At 44.3% G+C, this 21,283-nt stretch overlaps 1 protein-coding gene across 1 annotated transcript in view; it reads right to left on the reverse strand.

Annotated features, from left to right (window-relative positions):
• Positions 1–21,070, reverse strand: part of LOC124004353 (G-protein coupled receptor 22-like) — a 30,203-nt gene extending 9,133 nt beyond the window's left edge. Inside the window, exon 1 of the mRNA XM_046313193.1 lies at positions 20,812–21,070. The gene's annotated coding sequence lies outside the window, so the exon portion shown is untranslated. The remainder of the gene's footprint in view (positions 1–20,811) is intronic.
• Positions 21,071–21,283: the final 213 nt, after the last annotated feature.

Raw genomic sequence — 21,283 nt, forward strand, 5'->3', positions numbered from 1 at the left:
TGCCTCGAACACCGGGATGACCAGCTAACTTGGCAGAGTGAGCCCACTGAAGAACAGCCAGACGAGTGGAAACAGGAACGAAAAGGAGGTTACTAGGACAAGCGCGTGGCGACGCAGTGTGCGTGAGTGCTTGCTTAACCTGTCTTTCAATTCCCCAGACTGTTAACCCGACAACACGCCCATAAGGAAGAATCCCTCGGGATCAGTAGAAGCCACAGAAGAACTAAACAGACGGGATAAGGCATCAGGCTTGGTGTTCTTGCTACCCGGACGGTAAGAAATCACAAACTCGAAACGAGCGAAAAACAACGCCCAACGAGCTTGACGGGCATTAAGTCGTTTGGCAGAACGGATGTACTCAAGGTTCTTATGGTCTGTCCAAACGACAAAAGGAACGGTCGCCCCCTCCAACCACTGTCGCCATTCGCCTAGGGCTAAGCGGATGGCGAGCAGTTCACGGTTACCCACATCATAGTTGCGCTCAGATGGCGACAGGCGATGAGAAAAATAAGCGCAAGGATGAACCTTATCGTCAGACTGGAAGCGCTGGGATAGAATGGCTCCCACGCCTACCTCTGAAGCGTCAACCTCGACAATGAATTGTCTAGTGACGTCAGGAGTAACGAGGATAGGAGCGGACGTAAAACGTTCTTTTAGAAGATCAAAAGCTCCCTGGGCGGAACCGGACCACTTAAAACACGTCTTGACAGAAGTAAGAGCTGTGAGAGGGGCAGCAACTTGACCGAAATTACGAATGAAACGCCGATAGAAATTAGCGAAACCTAAAAGCGCTGCAACTCGACACGTGACCTTGGAACGGGCCAATCACTGACAGCTTGGACCTTAGCGGAATCCATCTGAATGCCTTCAGCGGAAATAACGGAACCGAGAAAAGTAACGGAGGAGACATGAAAAGAGCACTTCTCAGCCTTTACGTAGAGACAATTCTCTAAAAGGCGCTGTAGAACACGTCGAACGTGCTGAACATGAATCTCGAGTGACGGAGAAAAATCAGGATATCGTCAAGATAGACAAAAACAAAGATGTTCAGCATGTCTCTCAGAACATCATTAACTAATGCCTGAAAAACAGCTGGCGCATTGGCGAGACCGAACGGCAGAACCCGGTACTCAAAATGCCCTAACGGAGTGTTAAACGCCGTTTTCCACTCGTCCCCCTCTCTGATGCGCACGAGATGGTAAGCGTTACGAAGGTCCAACTTAGTAAAGCACCTGGCTCCCTGCAGAATCTCGAAGGCTGATGACATAAGGGGAAGCGGATAACGATTCTTAACCGTTATGTCATTCAGCCCTCGATAATCCACGCAGGGGCGCAGAGTACCGTCCTTCTTCTTAACAAAAAAAACCCCGCCCCGGCCGGAGAGGAAGAAGGCACTATGGTACCGGCGTCAAGAGACACAGACAAATAATCCTCGAGAGCCTTACGTTCGGGAGCCGACAGAGAGTATAGTCTACCTCGAGGAGGAGTGGTCCCCGGAAGGAGATCAATACTACAATCATACGACCGGTGAGGAGGAAGGGAGTTGGCTCGGGACCGACTGAAGACCGTGCGCAGATCATGATATTCCTCCGGCACTCCTGTCAAATCGCCAGGTTCCTCCTGAGAAGTAGGGACAGAAGAAACGGGAGGGATGGCAGACATTAAACACTTCACATGACAAGAAACGTTCCAGGATAGGATAGAATTACTAGACCAATTAATAGAAGGATTATGACATACTAGCCAGGGATGACCCAAAACAACAGGTGTAAACGGTGAACGGAAAATCAAAAAAGAAATAGTCTCACTGTGGTTACCAGATACTGTGAGGGTTAAAGGTAGTGTCTCAAATCTGATACTGGGAAGATGACTACCATCTAAGGCGAACATGGGCGTAGGCTTCTCTAACTCTCTGAAAGGAATGTCATGTTTCCGAACCCATGCTTCGTCCATGAAACAACCCTCAGCCCCAGAGTCTATCAAGGCACTACATGTAGCACCCGAACCGGTCCAGCGTAGATGGACCGACAAAGTAGTACAGGATTTTGATGGAGAGACTTGAGTAGTTGCGCTCACCTGTAGCCCTCCGCTTACAGATGAGCTCTGGCTTTTACTGGACATGAATTAACAAAATGTCCAGCAACTCCGCAATAGAGGCACAGGCGGTTGGTGATCCTCCGTTCCCTCTCCTTAGTCGAGATGCGAATCCCTCCCAGCTGCATGGGCTCAGTCTCAAAGCCAGAGGAGGGAGATGGTTGCGATGCGGAGCAGGGAAACACCGTTGATGCGAGCTCTCTTCCACGGGCCCGGTGACGAAGATCTACCCGTCGTTCTATGCGGATGGCGAGAGCAATCAAAGAGTCCACATCTGAAGGAACCTCCCGGGAGAGAATCTCATCCTTAACCACTGCGTGGAGTCCCTCCAGAAAACGAGCGAGCAGCGCCGGCTCGTTCCACTCACTAGAGGCAGCAAGAGTGCGAAACTCAATAGAATAATCCGTTATGGACCGTTCACCTTGGCATAAGGAAGCCAGGGCCCTAGAAGCCTCCCCACCAAAAACTGAACGGTCAAAAACCCGAATCATCTCCTCTTTAAAGTTCTGGAACTTGTTAGAGCAATCAGCCCTTGCCTCCCAGATAGCTGTGCCCCATTCTCGAGCCCGGCCAGTAAGGAGTGAAATGACGTAAGCAACCCGAGCTCTCTCTCTAGAGTATGTGTTGGGTTGGAGAGAGAACACAATCTCACACTGCGTGAGAAAGGAGCGGCACTCAGTGGGCTGCCCGGAGTAGCAAGGTGGGTTATTAACCCTAGGTTCTGGAGGCTCGGCAGGCCAGGAAGTAACAGGTGGCACGAGACGTAGACTCTGGAACTGTCCAGAGAGGTCGGAAACCTGAGCGGCCAGGTTCTCCACGGCATGGCGAGCAGCAGACAATTCCTGCTCGTGTCTGCCGAGCATGGCTCCTTGGATCTCGACGGCAGTGTAACGAGCGTCTGAAGTCGCTGGGTCCATTCCTTGGTCGGTTCCTTCTGTCATGCAGGTGAAAGAGGACCCAAAAGCGACTTAACAGAAACAGAGTTTATTCAAGTCCAAACAGGGAATAACAGAAATCCTCTAGTCTGTAGAGGGGAATAACAGGAGAAGCGGCCACAGACTGCAGGTCGCTTCGGGTAGGCGCAGGCCGTAGTTGACAGAGACACCTGCTCACACGCAGCATCTGATGAAGGCAAAAAACACGACAGGACAGGGCGATACACAATCACAGCAAAAACACGACAGGACAGGGCGATACACAATCACAGCACGGTGAATTCTAAACAAGGAACCGACGGGACAGGAACGGAACACAAAGGAATAAATAGGGACTCTAATCAGGGGAAAGGATCGGGAACAGGTGTGGGAAGACTAAATGATGATTAGGGGAATAGGAACAGCTGGGAGCAGGAACGGAACGATAGAGAGAAGAGAGAGCGAGAGAGTGAGAGAGGGAGGGGGAGAGAGAGGGATAGAAAGAGGGAAAGAACCAAATAAGACCAGCAGAGGGAAACGAATAGAATGGGGAGCACAGGGACAAGACATGATAATAAATGACAAACATGACAAAAAAGGAATGAGAAGCTCAGCTTATTAGCTAGCAGTGGACGTGGTGAGTTAATACAATCAAAAATCAGACATCCCAAACGGGCACTTTCCTACATATGCATGCAGCAGGCCAGCTAGGCCTACTTCTATACCTGCTCTGGCACGCACTCCCTCTGTATGTTCCCAGAGAAAACCCAGACACTCATTACTCACATGGAGCACTCCAAACAAAAGACAATGAAAACATTTACAAAACTCATCAACTATGGTTATGAAATAAACCAAAACTTGCTTTTCACAAGTGTAGCAGGTTCCGAACTCTGCAAACAACGTTTTTACATTTACTTGGCCTACTGGTGACATACGTAATTGGGAATTTATGAAAAATAAATACAATCAACGGGCAAACAATTCACTCAACGAATGTGCAAGAATTGACGGGAGACAGCTGAGTGCATGTATTCTGGAGAGCTGAGTGCATGTATTCTGGAGAGCTGAGTGCATGTATTCTGGAGAGCTGAGTGCATGTATTCTGGAGAGCTGAGTGCATGTATTCTGGAGAGAGACAGGTCATATCTTCGCCACACACCCCTCCCCTTCTTCTTGTTGCAACATTTGAAATTATATTCAAGACACATTATCTTCACACATATTTTAGATGCTTTTCACTGACAGCCTCAACTCAATCAGCTCGGCCTATTGCCACACGCGCTGCCCAATTTGAGGGCTTCCAAAATAGGCATACTGTAAGCCTACACACTTGTGAGTATGATCCTCGGTGGCTAAGTCAAGCTCTCTGGTGAAGTATTTTTAATGATTTTATTTAGACAGGAGTTACAATACAATTTGGGCAAAACATCAATTTACTTTAGGGGAAGCCAGTATCCGAACAGTGCACCATGCAATTGCTAAATATTCTTTCCAGTTCGCAAGAGGCTGAAACTAGAGATCTCTATATAGTAACGAGATGCTCATGTCTCTGGCCTAACAATGGGAGTCGTTGTCCCAAAGGTGGGAAGGCAGGCTACAAGCTTAGGTCTGGATGATATGCCCATAAAAACACATTGGGCTTATTCTGGACAGATTTTGGTAAGAGTGAGCCCTCTCGCTTCGCCTCTTCCTCTCTGCTGGAGAAGTCATCTGAGCGAGCCAAACTGCACCCCTCTGTCTTAATATATGTAGCCCATGTACATGATCCTGTCTGTCCAAAAATAGTATGACATGCCATACAATTTTTTTCCAGACAGCATCAGATACATCCTCTACACATTCTGAGACAGAGGGTTGCTGTTTCGCTCACTTGGATGCTTTAAGAGAAGGATTGAGGGATGAAGGGAGGCAAGAATAGCAATCATGCTGCGCAGGTAAACAAGATGCCCCAGGGAGAGAAGATGGAGTTGTGTTTTTTCCACTCCAATCTCTCCCATCAGCATATCCCTGTTCCTGCCTGCTCTAATGCTCCCTCTACTCTGTGTTTTCCTCAAAGGCCTTACACCCATATCATCTACCTTACACACACCTCATCCACCTTACACACACACACACACACACACACACACACACACACACACACACACACACACACACACACACACACACACACACACACACACACACACACACACACACACACACACACACAAACACACACACACACACACACACACACACACACACACACACACACACACACACACACACACACACACACACACACACACACACACACACACACACACACACACACACACACACACACATCATCCACCTTTCGTACACTTTACACATGCACATCATCCACTTTACACACACATCATCTACCTTACACACACCTCATCCACCTCACACACACACACACACACACACACACACACACACACACACACACACACACACACACACACACACACACACACACACACACACACACACACACACACACACACACACACACACACACACACACACACACACACACACACACACACACACACACACACACACACACATCATCCACCTTACACACATATCATGTACCTTACACACAGTTCATCCACCTTACACACACACATCATCCATCTTACACACACATCATCCACTTTACACACGCACATCATCCACCTTACACACACATCATCTACCTTACACATTTCAGTTGAAGGTGTTCAGTTGTACAACTGACTAGGCATCCCCCTTTCCCTTTCCTTTCCACACATCATCTACCTTACACGGACATCATTCACCTTACACACACATCATCTACTTTACACATTTCAGTTGAAGGCGTTCAGTTGTACAACTGACTAGGCATCCCCCTTTCCCTTTCCTTTCCAGACATCATCTACCTTACACGGACATCATTCACCTTACACACACAGATCATCCACCCTGTGTCGAGAGCTGCATGATAACAGGTGGGACACTTATTGTCTCTCTTGATAGGGGGAGACATCTTCATTCCTACCTAAAGTGTAAGGAACTGCAGTCTCTGTGATGATGATAGTGCATCGATGTAGAGTGGAATCCTGTTGTACTGTCTCTAATACCTTGTTGTTCTCCTGCATGGCTCTGCTTCACGGACCCCACCCCCACCACCATGTTGAACAATAAAACTAGGTTATGTCGCCCTGCGTTGTCCTTGCAAATTATAGGTTCAGGAGCAAAAGCAGTCATTGACACTCAAGAAGGTGTTTTGATTTTTTAAAGACGATCCAATATGACCTTGGTTTGACCTCGACACAGGGCCACAGGGTCACATGGCCTTTACAGCCGCATGTCTGATCACTGAACACAGGGGAGCCTCACCTCCTGCATGTGGAAGACCTTGGTTACCATAGTGTCAAAGTGTTTTTCCCATCTCAAGGGAGAGAGCTCCCATCTGGCAGACCAGAAAAGTGTTACAGTTTTTCTCAGTCGCTTTGGTGCATTTTTCACATCATCCCTAACATGTGCAAAATAACAAGTGCATTTCTCAGAACAATTTGTACAAACTGCAATATACAATGGATATGTTTCTAAAGCTAGTCAGTCACTAAAAATCCATAGTACATCTCTCACAAGTAAATATTCATGCCAATGATCATGTCAGTGTCATCAGAATGATAAGTCATTGAGTCATTGTTCACGAACAAGGTCGTCAAAATGTTTAGGCATGTTGTCAATGGAACTGGGTACTTTGACAGTATTACCTGATGTAAACTTAGGCTACAGTTTGGATGACAGTTACTGTATTGAAAATGCACAAGGCTGCACTTCTATGGCATATATCAATTTCAACAGTACTATTTACATATTACTGTATGTGGGTTATTGATTGAAAGAGACTGGACAACCCAAGGGGCACAAAGGAAAAACAACTAAATTAGAAAGAAACACAGGAAACCACCCCTAAGGCACAACTTTGCCCGCAGCACTGTTGTGCTGTCTCTACACATCCAGACGTTCGTGTCTGTCGGCCCACATAGTCTCATCCACATCACACTGGATATTTCCCTTCCAATGCAACATGGAAAGAATCTTTTGGAATGCCTTATCCATCCTCTGTAGTCGTCTACTGTGATGTCCTCACATGCTGCATCCATTGCAGCCAGCAGGGTCATCTGTGTATGTGCTGAAAATAACTACTCAATTGGATTAACGAATGGTGAATAAGGTGGGAGGAATTCTATGAGCATCCTCGGGTGGGTCACAAACCATTACCTTATGATGTTTGATCGATGGAAACTCACATTATCACAAATGACCACATACTTTGGCAAATCCTCTCTAAGCAGACCCCTCTCATCATCAGGGATGAGAGCCCTGTAGAGAGTCTCTAAAAGTTGAGTAGATGCTGGGTGTTGTATCGCCCTATAAGGTGGATATGGGTTAGGACACCATGCTCCGAAATAGCAGCACACATGGTGATATTTCCTCCCCGTTGGCCTGGAAAATCCACAGTAGCTCTGTGACCGATGATATTCCGACCCCGCCTTCTGCATTTGGTCAGGTTGAAGCCAGCCTCATCCACGTATAAAAAGTTGTGAGAGGGTTCACTTGATTCCAACTCCATTATACGCTATATCCCAGAAAACACAGTTGAATTTGTTTTGGTAAGGAAGAGTGACATAAAATGTACATATATTGCATGTTCCTTCCACAGCAATGGACATGTGTGCAGTTTATGCTTACTGTACTATGTATCACTATAAAATGTTGTTGTAAAGTAGTTACATAGATATATGTTTTACCTGTACATACTGGTACCGTAGCTCCTTAACTCTGCCCTCATTCCTTTGGAATGGTACACGGTACAGCTGTTTCATACTCATCTGGTTTCTATGCAGCGCCCTGTCGATGGTTGAGATGCTAACCGTATGGATGTTTTCAAAGACATCGTTGTCTTCTATAATGGTCCTTTGTATTTCCCTGAGACTCATGGCATTGTTTACTCGGACCATGGTGCAAATAGCCTCCTCCTGTTGAGGTGTGAAAAGTTGTCCTCTGCCACTGGTTTGAGGTAATCTTGCAGTCAGTCCTATGGGAAATGCAGTGATGCATCGCATACTTTCACATAGACAAAAACTATGCGAACACACATTTTACTGTAAAACATACAGGTGGGTGCATGTAAGGTGCAGTATGTATCTGTATAGAGTATATTTCTTTTGCTGTGAAATACAAGTGGACTACTGTAATATGAAGCATTGTAGGAAGTATACAGTATACTGCTTATATACAGTAACAGTGCACTGTACATTGGTGGACATACCTGTTCTCTCTTCGAAACGTTTGAACTATTGAGGACAGGGTTGATCTCCCAATATTCGGCTGCACCCTTCGACCCGTCTCAGCCATTGTAAGGCCATGATTGACAACATGGTCTACAATAGTGGCCCCTATGTCCTCTTCTGCCTCTTCCTCTGTTTTGCCTTCCACCACTCATCCTTGCTCCTCTTCTTCCTCCTCTTGGCTGTTGACCCTGTTCGTTTCCTGGTCCATCCATTATTGGAAAATTGCAACTCTGTGTTGTGGTCTGTCTATATATGCTTGCCAATTGATTCTTCATGAGATGCATATACAGTAACAGTGCACTGTACATTGGTGGACATACCTGTTCTCTCTTCGAAACGTTTGAACTATTGAGGACAGGGTTGATCTCCCAATATTCGGCTGCACCCTTCGACCCGTCTCAGCCATTGTAAGGCCATGATTGACAACATGGTCTACAATAGTGGCCCCTATGTCCTCTTCTGCCTCTTCCTCTGTTTTGCCTTCCACCACTCATCCTTGCTCCTCTTCTTCCTCCTCTTGGCTGTTGACCCTGTTCGTTTCCTGGTCCATCCATTATTGGAAAATTGCAACTCTGTGTTGTGGTCTGTCTATATATGCTTGCCAATTGATTCTTCATGAGATGCAACTTTGAGCAATTTAGACAACTGGTTGATTGTTGGTTGAACTAACTCTTTTACATTCCTTCATGAGTGAGGGTCAATTTCACCTGCACGATTCATCAATTCACGTTTTTGTACAAAAGGTCTAATAGAAATGTGTAAAACTATGCTTGACAGTTTATGACAAATAGTTCAACAATTTTGCATGTAATGGCTTATGCAAGGAACTAATGCCTAGATGTTTTGAGGGGTAAGACTATTCAACAGAGAACCATCTACTATATTTTGATCAACATGACATGAGCAATTGATAATGTGGAAAAAAGCTGACACTTGTACATTATCAATTGCAATTTGTTCAAAAGGAATAAGAAATTGCTTTAATGAGGTGCACAAGTGACTAGATGATTTGGAATTTGTACAAGTAGTATCAAGAATTGCACTTTTGATCTGAGAAATGCATCAAAGCGACTGAGAAAACTGTAATAGTTCCCCTTGTTAGATCAGTGTCTAGACAGTCAGTGATGAAAGCACTGCAGAGAGCGCAACAAGGGCTCTACCAGATTTAAACTTGGCACCAGTCCAGCTACGAGCTGTCCATCCTGATCACTCAGCAGTGAATAATCAGCATGCTCCGCAGGTCTGCACCCTCAGACTCAGTCCCAAGCTCTGGATAGTGTGAACTCAGGTGAAGCAGCTATGGAGCTAACTTCCTAATTAAGACCTCTGTTGCTGCTAGAGGAGGAGGCCCACAGGGAAGCTCTGCTCCACCAAGAACAACGGAATTCATAAGAGCCCGGTATAGCAGGATCTCATGAATGCCCAACAGGGCACCTGTTGAGTCAGCAGCCTGAATACAATAACTACTCCTTGCACTCTGCTGAGTTTATAATGAAGACTGACTTACTTACCTACTGAGAGTTTAAGGGAGAGAAGAGGGAGGGAAAAAGAAAGTGTATAATATTGCCAGGGATGAAAAATCCCGACTTAAGGGACAGAGGGAGACCATGTTTGAATCATAAGGGCTGTGGTATTCATAAAAGTGGGGTCAGTTTGGAGAAGAAAGCGGGTTCTGCTCCATTTATAATTGGTGGAATATAAATAAACAAGTATTTATTTAGGCTGAAATCTGAGGCTGGTAACTCTAATGAATGTCTCCTCTCCATCAGAAGTAACTCTGGGTCTTTCTTTCCTGTGGCAGTCCTCATGAGAGCCAGTTTCATCATAGCCCTTCATGGTATTTGTGGCTGCACTTGAAGAAACTTTCAAGGTTCTTGAAATGTTCCTTATTGACTGACCTTCCTGTCTTCAAGTAATGATGGACTGTCGTTTCTCTTTGCTTATTTGAGCTGTTCTTGCCATAATATGGACTTGGTCTTTTACCGAATAGGGCTATCTTCTGTATACCACCCCTACCTTGTCACAACATAACTGATTGGTACAACTGTGCAGTATCGAAGAGCCCTCAGTGCTGCTCAATCATCCAACTTAATTGAGGAGAAAAAGAACAATCCAAAATGTATTTTTGATGCTGTCGCAAAGCAAACTAAAAAGCAGAATTCCACAAGGGAGGAAGACTTTCACTTCAGCAGTGATAAATTCATGAACTTCTTTGATGAAAAGATCATGATCATTAGAAAGCAAATTACGAACTCCTCTTTAAATCTGTGTATTTCCCCCAAAGCTCAATTGTCCTGAGTATGCACAACACTGCCAGGACCTAGGATCAAGGGAGACACTCAAGTTTTTTAATTCTGTATCTCTTGACACATTGATGAAAATAGTCATGGCTTCTTAACCTTCAAGCTGCATTCCTATTCCCTATTCCAACTAAACTACTGAAAAAGCTGCTTCCTGTGCTTGGCCCTCCTATGTTGAACATAATAAATGGCTCCCTATCCACCGAATGTGTACCAAACTCACTAAAAGTGGCAATAAAAAAGCCTCTCTGGAAAAAGCCAAACCTTGACCAAGAATATATTTTTTTAAACTAAATCAGCCTTTAACAAATCTTCCATTCCTCTCAAATCTTTTAGAAAAAGCTGTTGTGCAGCAACGCACTGCTTTCCTGAAGACAAACAATGTATACGAAACGCTTCAGTCTGGTTTTAGGCACCATCAAAGCACTGAGACTGCACTCGTGAAGGTGGTAAATTACCTTTAATGGCATCAGACCAAGGCTCTGCATCTGTCCTCGTGAGCCTAAATCTTAGTGCTGCTTTATATACCATTGATCACCACATTCTTTTGGAGAGATTGGAAACCCAAATTGGTCTACACGGACAAGTTTTGGCCTGGTTTAGATCTTATCTGTCAGAAAGATATCAGTTTCACTCTGTGGATGGTTTGCCTTCTGACAAATCAACTGTACATTTTGGCATTCGTCAAGGTTCCGTTTTAGGACCACTATTGTTTTCACTATATATTTTACCTCTTGGTGATGTCATTCGGAAACATAATGTTAACTTTCACTGCTATGCAGACGATACATAGCTGTACATTTTGATGAAACATGGTGAAGCACAAAAATTTCTCGATTGGATTCAGGTCTGGACTTTGACTTGGCCATTCTAACACCTGGATATGTTTATTTTTGAACCATTCCATTGTAGATTTTGCTTTATGTTTTGGATCATTGTCTTGTTGGACGACAAATCTCCGTCCCAGTCTCAGGTCTTTTGCAGACTCCATCAGGTTAACTTCCAGAATGGTCCTGTATTTGGCTCCATCCATCTTCCCATCAATTTTAACCATCTTGCCTGTCCCAGCTGAAGAAAAGCAGGCCCAAACCATGAGGCTGCGACCACCATGTTTGACAGTGGGGATGGTGTGTTCAGGGTGATGAGCTGTGTTGCTTTTACGCCAAACATAACGTTTTGCATTGTTGCCAAAAAGTTCAATTTTGGTTTCATCTGACCAGAGCACCTTCTTCCACATGTTTGGTGTGTCTCCCAGGTGGCTTGTGGCAAACTTTAAATGACACTTTTTATGGATATCTTTAGGAAATGGCTTTCTTCTTGCCACTCTTCCATAAAGGCCAGATTTATGCAATATACGACTGATTGTTGTCCTATGGACAGAGTCTCCCACCTCAGCTGTAGATCTCTGCAGTTCATCCAGAGTGATCATGGGCCTCTTGGCTGCATCTCTGATCAGTCTTCTCCTTGTATGAGCTGAAAGTTTAGAGGGACGGCCAGGTCTTGGTATATTTGCAGTGGTCTGATACTCCTTCCATTTCAATATTATCGCTTGCACAGTGCTCCTTGGGATGTTTAAAGCTTGGGAAATCTTTTTGTATCCAAATCCGGCTTTAAACTTCTTCACAACAGTATCTCGGACCTGCCTGGTGTGTTCCTTGTTCTTCATGATGCTCTCTGCGCTTTTAACGGACCTCTGAGTGTTATGCAGGTGAGTGAGGACCCAAAAGCGATATAACAGAAACAGAGTCTTTTAATGTCCAAACAGGGAAAACATAATTCCTCAATCATTACAGGGTTAACAGGAGAGTCCCCCTTCTAGTTGTTGATGAGAGTTGCAGGATAGCGGCAACAGACTGCAGGTCCCTTCGGGTAGGCGCGGGCCGTAGAGGATAGAGACACCTGCTCACACGCAGTATCTGAAGACGAGGCAGAATACAACAGGACGGAACAAGAGCAAAGCAAACAAGAATCCGACAAGGACAGAAGCAGAAACAGAGAGAGAAATAGAGACCTAATCAGAGGGCAAAATAGGGGACAGGTGTGAGAGAGTAAACGAGGTCGTTAGGAGAATGAGTAACAGCTGGAAGCAGGAACGGAACGATAGAGAGAGAGAGGGATAAAGAGAGAGAAAGAAACCTAATACGACCAGCAGGGGGAAACGAAGAGAAGAGAAAGCACAGGGACAAGACATGACGATACAATATATGACACTGAGACTATCAAAGTGCAGGTGCATTTATACGGAGACTTGATTACACACAGGTGGATTGTATTTATCATCATTAGTCATTTAGGTCAACATTGGATCATTCAGAGATCCTCACTGAACTTCTGGAGAGAGTTTGCTGCACTGAAAGTAAAGGGGCTGAATAATTTTGCACGCCCAATTTTTCAGTTTTTGATTTGTTAAAAAAGTTTGAAATATCCAATAAATGTCGTTCCACTTCATGACTGTGTCCCACTTGTTGTTGATTCTTCACAAAAAAATACAGTTATATATCTTTATGTTTGAAGCCTGAAATGTGGCAAAAGGTCACAAAGTTCAAGGGGGCTGAATACGTTCGCAAGGCACTGTACTTTCTCCTATAGAGCTCAATTTTTATGGAATGGTCTGCCTATCCATGTGAGAGACGCACACTTGGTCTTGACCTTTAAGTCTTTATTGAAGACTCATCTCTTTAGTAGGTCCAATGTTTGCGTGTAGTCTGGCCCAGGGGTGCAAAGGTGAACGGAAAGGCACTGGAGCGATGAACCGCCCTTGCTGTCTCTGCCTGGCCGGTCCCCCTCTCTCCACTGGGATTCTCTGCCTCTAACCCTATTACAGGGGCTGAGTCACTGGCTTACTGGTGCTCTTCCTTGCCGTCCCTAGGAGGGTTGCATCACTTGAGTGGGTTGAGTCACTGACGTGATCTTCCTGTCCGGGCTGGCTCCCCCCTCGGGTTTGTGCCGTGGGGCAGATCTTCGTGGGCTATACTCGGCCTTGTCTCAGGGTAGTAAGTTGGTGGTTGAAGATATGGCAAGGCTTTGGCAAGGTGGGTGGGGTTATATATCTTACCTGTTTGGCCCTGTCCGGGGGTATCGTCGGACAGGGCCACATTGTCTCACGACCCCTCCTGTCTCTGCCTTCAGTATTTATGCTGCTATAGTTTGTATGTCACGGGGGCTAGGGTCAGTCTGTTATATCTGGAGTATTTTTCCTGTCTTTCCCGTGGTCCTGTGTGAATTTAAGTTATCCCCTCTCTCTAATTCTCTGTCTCAGCCTGATGACTCCTTGCTGTCCCCAGTTTCAACTGCGGATTCCAACACACACACACACACACACACACACACACACACACACACACACACACACACACACACACACACACACACACACACACACACACACACACACACACACACACACACACACACACACACACACACACACACACACACACATACTTGTTTTCTAAATTAATACATGGACAATTAATTTATACAGTGTGTTATATAAAGTGGCATACACTGAGTGTACAAAACATTAGGAACACCTTCCTAATATTGAGCTGCACCCCATTTTGCCTTCAGAACAGCCTCAATTTGTTGGAGCATGGACTCTACAAGGTGTCGGAAGCTTTCCACAGGGTAGCTGTCCCATATTGACTCCAATGCTTCCCACAGTTGTGTCAAGTTGACTTGATGTCCTTTGGGTGGTGGACTATTCTTGATACACATGGGAAACTGTTGAGCGTCAAAAACCCAGCAGTTTTGCAGTTCTTGAAATACTGAAACCGGTGGCACTTAAATATTTTGTCTTGCCCATTTACCCTCTGAATGACACACATACACAATCCATGTCTCAATTGCCTCAAGGCTTGAAAATCCTTCTTTAACCTTTGTCCTCCCCTTCATCTACACTGACGGAAGTGGATTTAATAAGTGACATCAGTAAGGGATCACAGCTTTCACCTGAATCCACCTGGTCAGTCTATGTCATGGGAAAGAGCAGGTGTTCCTAATGTTTTGTACACATACATGTATAGTCCCTTGCACTTGTTTCAGCTTTCTTGGTCACTACGAGTGCTTCCTTTTGGTATAAAATATTTCCTTCCTGTAAACAGATAGGAAATGGCTGAATATGGAATATCGTGAGGTACTGGCAACGGTCTCCTAATTAGTCATGTGACCAACTCCGTAACATACTTAGAGAGCCATATTTTCAACTCATTAACTCCAAGACTTGAAATGTGAATTATCTGTCTATTCCAGTGCTCTGACCTTCACCAATAGCATACAAAACATAGCCAATCGAGGGCTACAGGGCCTGTTCAACTGTGATTGTCTTATTGACCATCTGTTTGGAACTTTAACAGCCACTCAATTCTGTGTTACGGACCAATCCTTTCTTTTATTTCAGAAATCCAATTACCATTTCTTTCCAGGTCATAAATAGTTTTGTTAATTTCAAAATGGCGCTAAGGAGCAGTTGGAACCACAACTATTCTGGTTGAAAGTGAGGTTGCATGAATTGGTAGAAAATACAAGGAGCACAAGGAGAGGCAAGCGGATGAAAGCAGGAAAATACGAAGATGGTGTACTGGTGGTGTGACAGAGATGTCGAAGATAAGGCCTTCTGTAAAAGTAACATTTAATATAGCTAGGTAAAACAATCTATTAAAAGTCATTGTATTTAGAGGGCTTATGTAAGGCCTATTTAGGGAGTCAAATGTAATTTACATAATACATTTTTTAAATGTGCTTTATCTTTATAAGATTCCTCTAGTTTAGGTAAACATTGTGAAGCTTTTGCGGGAAAACTGTCCAAACAGCATGTTGGTCAGATGGAAGGTTGGACCTTGAGATGCAGAGACACGTGTTCATTGCGTTGCCCTTTCACCCGAATGATTTATGGTTGGGCTTTTACAGAAATATGGACCTGAAATAGAACGATTGTGAAAACTTGAGCAGGTTAGACATAGAGAGAGAGAGAGAGAGGAGAGAGAGAGATAGAGAGGGAGAGAGAGAGAGAGAGAGAGAGAGAGAGAGAGAGAGAGAGAGAGAGAGAGAGAGAGAGAGAGAGAGAGAGAGAGAGAGAGAGAGAGAGAGAGAGAGAGAGAGAGAGAGAGAGAGAGAGAGAGAGAGAGAGAGAGAGAGAGAGAGAGAGATCGAGAAAGAGAACGAGAACGAGAACGAGAACGAGAACGAGGGCAAGAGGAGATGCAGAGGAAGAAGAGCCTTTTGTTAGTGTGTGTGTTTGTTTGTGTGCGTGGGTGTGTGCATGTGTGTGTGTATACGCACGTGTGCATTAGTGCATGTACAGTTGAAGTCGGAAGTTTACATACACCTGAGCCAAATATATTTAAACTCAGTTTTTCACTATTCCTGACGTTTAATCCTAGTTAAGATTCCCTGTCTTAGGTCCGTTCGGATCAACAATTTATTTTAAGAATGTGAAATGTCAGAATAATAGTAGAGAGAATGATTTATTTCAGCTTTTATTTCTTTCATCACATTACATTACATTTAAGTCATTTAGCAGACGCTATCACATTCCGAGTGTGTCTGAAGTTTACATACAGCCAATTAGTATTTGGTAGCATTGCATTTAAATTGTTAAACTTGGGTCAAACGTTTCGGGTAGCCTTCCACAAGCTTCCCAAAATAAGTTGGGTGAATTTTTGTCCATTCCTCCCGACAGAGCTGGTGTAACTTAAACAGGTTTGTAGGCCTCCTTGCTCGCACATGCTTTTTCAGTTCCGCTCAAACATTTTCTATGGGATTGAGGTCAAGGCTTTGTGATGGCCACTCCAATACCTTGACTTTGTTGTCCTTAAGCCATTTTGCCACAATTTTTGAAGTATACTTGGGGTCATTGTCCATTTGGAAGACCCATTTGCGACCAAGCTTTAACTTCCTGACAGATGTCTTGAGATGTTGCTTCAATATATCCACATCACATGCCTTGCCTGGTTCACCAATTACTTTGCAGACAGAGTTCAGTGTGTCAAATCGGAGGGCATGCTGTCCGGTCCTCTGGCAGTCTCTATGGGGGTGCCACAGGGGTCAATTCTCGGGCCGACTCTTTTCTCTGTATATATCAATGATGTTGCTCTTGCTACGGGCGATTCCCTGATTCACCTCTACGCAGATGACACCATTCTATATACTTTCGGCCCGTCATTGGACACTGTGCTATCTAACCTCCAAACGAGCTTCAATGCCATACAGCACTCCTTCCGTGGCCTCCAACTGCTCTCAAACGCGAGTAAAACCAAATGCATGCTTTTCAACCGTTCGCTGCCTGCACCCGCATGCCCGACTAGCATCACCACCCTGGATGGTTCCGACCTTGAATATGTGGACATCTATAAGTACCTAGGTGTCTGGCTAGACTGCAAACTCTCCTTCCAGACTAACATCAAACATCTCCAATCGAAAATCAAATCAAGAGTCGGCTTTCTATTCCGCAACAAAGCCTCCTTCACTCACGGCGCCAAGCTTACTCTAGTAAAACTGACTATCCTACCGATCCTCGACTTCGGCGATGTCATCTACAAAATGGCTTCCAACACTCTACTCAGCAAACTGGATGCAGTCTATCACAGTGCCATCCGTTTTGTCACTAAAGCACCTTATACCACCCACCACTGCGACTTGTATGCTCTAGTCGGCTGGCCCTCACTACATATTCGTCGCCAGACCCACTGGCTCCAGGTCATCTACAAGTCCATGCTAGGTAAAGCTCTGCCTTATCTCAGTTCACTGGTCACGATGGCAATACCCATCCGTAGCACGCGCTCCAGCAGGTGTATCTCACTGATCATCCCTAAAGCCAACACCTCATTTGGCCGCCTTTCGTTCCAGTACTCTGCTGCCTGTGACTGGAACGAACTGCAAAAATCGCTGAAGTTGAAGTATCTCCCTCACCAACTTAAAACATCAGCTATCCGAGCAGCTAACCGATCGCTGCAGCTGTACATAGTCTATTGGTAAATAGCCCACCCATTTTCACCTACCTCATTCCCATACTGTTTTTATACTGTTTTTTATTTATTTACTTTTCTGCTCTTTTGCACACCAATATCTCTACCTGTACATGACCATCTGATCATTTATCACTCCAGTGTTAATCTGCAAAATTGTATTATTCGCCTACCTCCTCATGCCTTTTGCACACATTGTATATAGACTGCCCATTTTTTTTCTACTGTGTTATTGACTTGTTAATTGTTTACTCCATGTGTAACTCTGTGTTGTCTGTTCACACTGCTATGCTTTATCTTGACCAGGTCGCAGTTGCAAATGAGAACTTGTTCTCAACTAGCCTACCTGGTTAAATAAAGGTGAAATAAAAAATAAATAAAAATCACTTCTCTACCTCATGATGCCATCTATTTTCTGAAGTGCACCAGTCCCCCCTGTAGCAAAGCACCCCCACAACATGATGCTGCCCCCCTCATGCTTCACGGTTGGGATGGTGTTCTTTGGTTTGCAAGCCTCCCCCTTTTTCCTCCAAACATAACAATGGTCATTATGGCCAAACAGTTCTATTTTTGTTCCATCAGACCAGAGGACATTTCTCCAAAAAGCAGGATCTTTGTCCCCATGTGCAGTTGCAAACCCTAGTCTGTCTTTTTTATGGCAGTTTTGGAGTAGTGGCTTCTTCCTTGATGAATGGCCTTTCAGGTTGTCAATATAGGACTCATTTTACTGTGGATATAGATACTTTTGTACCCGTCTCCCCCAGCATCTTCACAAGGTCCTTTGGTGTTGTACTGGGATTGATTTGCACTTTTCGCACAAAAGTACGTTCATCACTAGGATACAGAAAGCGTCTCCTTCCTGAGCGGTATGATGGCTGCGTGGTCCCATGGTGTTTCTACTTGCGTACTATTGTTTGTACAGATGAACGTGGTACCTTCAGGTGTTTGGAAATTGCTCCCAAGGATGAACCAGACTTGTGGAGGCCTACAATTCTTTCCTGGGGACTTGGCTGATTTCTTTTGATTTTCCCATGATGTCATGCAAGGAGGCACTCAGTTTGAAGGTAGGCCTTGAAATACATCCACAGGCACACCTCCAATTGACTCAAATGAGGTCAATTTGCCCATCAAGAAGCTTCTAAAGCATGACGTAATTTTCTGGAATTTTCCAAGCTGTTTAAAGGCACATTCAACTTAGTTTATGTAAACTTTTGAACCACTGGAATTGTTATACAGGGAATTAAAAGTGAAAGAATCTGTCTGTAAACAATTGTTGGAAGAATGACTTGTGTCATGCACAAAGTAGATGATCTAACCGACTTGCCAAAACTATAGTTTGTTTACAAGAAATTTGTGGAGTGGTTGAAAAATGTTTTAATGACTCCAACCTAAGTGAATGTAAACTTCCGACTTCAACTGTACATGTGACTTTGTGTGTGTGTGTGGATGACCAGAAATCCCCACAATAATAGTAAACAAAACCAAATTTGACCAACTTGGGAAATTTTGTTAGGCCCCACTAGGTCAAATGCTATTAGTGTTAGGGTTAAAATTACATTAAGGGTTAGGGTTAGGAGCTAGGGTTAGTTTTAGTGTTAGGAGCTAGGGTTAGGTTTAGGGTTAGTGTTAAAGTTAGGTTTAGGGTTAAGGTTGAGGTAAGACTACGGGCTAGGGTAAATAGGATTTTGAATTGGACTGAATTGTGTCCCCACAAGGTTAGCTGTACAATACCGTGTGTGTGTGTGTGTGTGTGTGTGTGTGTGTGTGTGTGTGTGTGTGTGTGTGTGTGTGTGTGTGTGTGTGTGTGTGTGTGTGTGTGTGTGTGTGTGTGTGTGTGTGTGTGTGTGTGTGTGTGTGTGTGTGTGTGTGTGTGTGTGTAGGGGAAGGGTAGAGGATGAGGAATGCTTGACATAAATCCACTTGGCTAAAATGATGAGGTTACTTATCTACAGCAGAAGGCAATTAGAGGACAATTAATCCAATGAATCTTCTGGCTGCAGGGAGACAGAGAGCAGTGTGATGTCTCTGCTGCCAACATTCCCGCCATTATGAATGTGGCTCTGTATGTCTGTAAAGAGGTTGCCCTCTGTTCACTATCAAAGTATTTCACAGAAGAACACACACGAGGTACTACAGTGAGGTAGGAGAGTTCATACCCACATCCTTTCATTAAGACCATACCCCTGTCTCATTAACTCCTTCCTTCCACCTTTCCCTCTCTCCACCACTCCCCCCATAGACATTTTATCATCCCATTCCCTTCTCCATTTCCCCTTTCTCAATTTGGATTTCATCAGCTGGAGCCATCTGCTTTTAGTATCACTTTCCCAACTAACTCTCACAGTCTCACTGCAGAATTAGACATTTACATTCTCCAAATGTCAAATTTTGAAGTTAGGCTCTCATTCTGAAAAATAAAAATCCAGTGTCCACAACTGGGATCGCACACGCAACCTTCTGACTCTGGATCAATCCCAGTTGTGGATATTGGTTTCTTATTTTAGTTTTTAACCCTATCCCAGACCTTAACCATTTGGAATGTGTGCCTAAACTTAACCCCAAACCTTAACCCCAATGAGTACTGGTTTTGAAGGCATTTCCCAACATCCTCAGGACATGGCTAGACATTCAATTTCAAAGTCAATCTTGAATGACCTGGCTGTACTTTCCATTGCCTGTCAATAGGTTCACTTCCACCTCTCTTTCTATCTTCTCTCCCAGTATCATTGATGTATCTGCACATCACACATTCACTCCTGGATATTGACCTATTGAATGCAGAGAGAGAGATGGTTTCCTCGTCAGACCTCTGAAGACTGCAGTGGAGGTATTCCCAGAGGAGTGTGGGAGAAACACAGCCTCTGTGCCTATATATGTTCCCACAACAAAGCCTGGTGGGTTGAAAATAGCTCATACTCATACTCAAGTCAATCAATACTATTTAGCCTACTTACAGACTTACCACCAAAAACCCAAGAAAGCAAAATTAGTCCCATTTCTCTTACTACAGTTTACATTATTATCTAGAAATAACAAATCAATATTCAAAAGTAATTTGATGCAAAGAAACACTGACCTATTTGGTAAATAAAATAACACACACATTCATTTGAACATTTATTCATTCATTCAAAGTGTTTACATTTAAGATGTTATTTCAAGTTGCTCAGGTAAATTGTGGAACAGGACTTACCTGTTTGTAGCTCTCGGTCTTCTATTTGTTGTATTTCATATCATGTTTAATTGCTATGTAATGTGATTATATTAATGCTGTTGTCGCCTACATCCCTGTCAATCTCATGTAAAAGCTGCGCTGTTGCCTCTGTGTTGGAGATGATTGTCCTGCAACAGTATTATGCACCGTGAAGAATCCCGTCAACATGTTGTGAGTGTCTTCGGAGACCACATGCTGCTCAGCAGAGAGTACGCTACCACTAGTCACATCAGACGTAGAGCTGCTTTCCCTCCATCCGATAACGGGCTTGCACATACTGCACAGTGCGGCGTAGGATTCAGTAATTACTTTATTTCGCGCCCTGAGTGACAGGAGGGAGGTGCTTCATTTTACAAGGTCAACTCTAGCGTGTAGAAAAGCATATGGTAAATCCTGTAAAGGCAGGATTTCATTGAGTAGCCAAGAGGAACAACAAAATACACACCCTGTA

Source organism: Oncorhynchus gorbuscha, linkage group LG18 (genome assembly GCF_021184085.1).
Source record: "Oncorhynchus gorbuscha isolate QuinsamMale2020 ecotype Even-year linkage group LG18, OgorEven_v1.0, whole genome shotgun sequence".
NCBI lineage: Eukaryota > Metazoa > Chordata > Actinopteri > Salmoniformes > Salmonidae > Oncorhynchus > Oncorhynchus gorbuscha.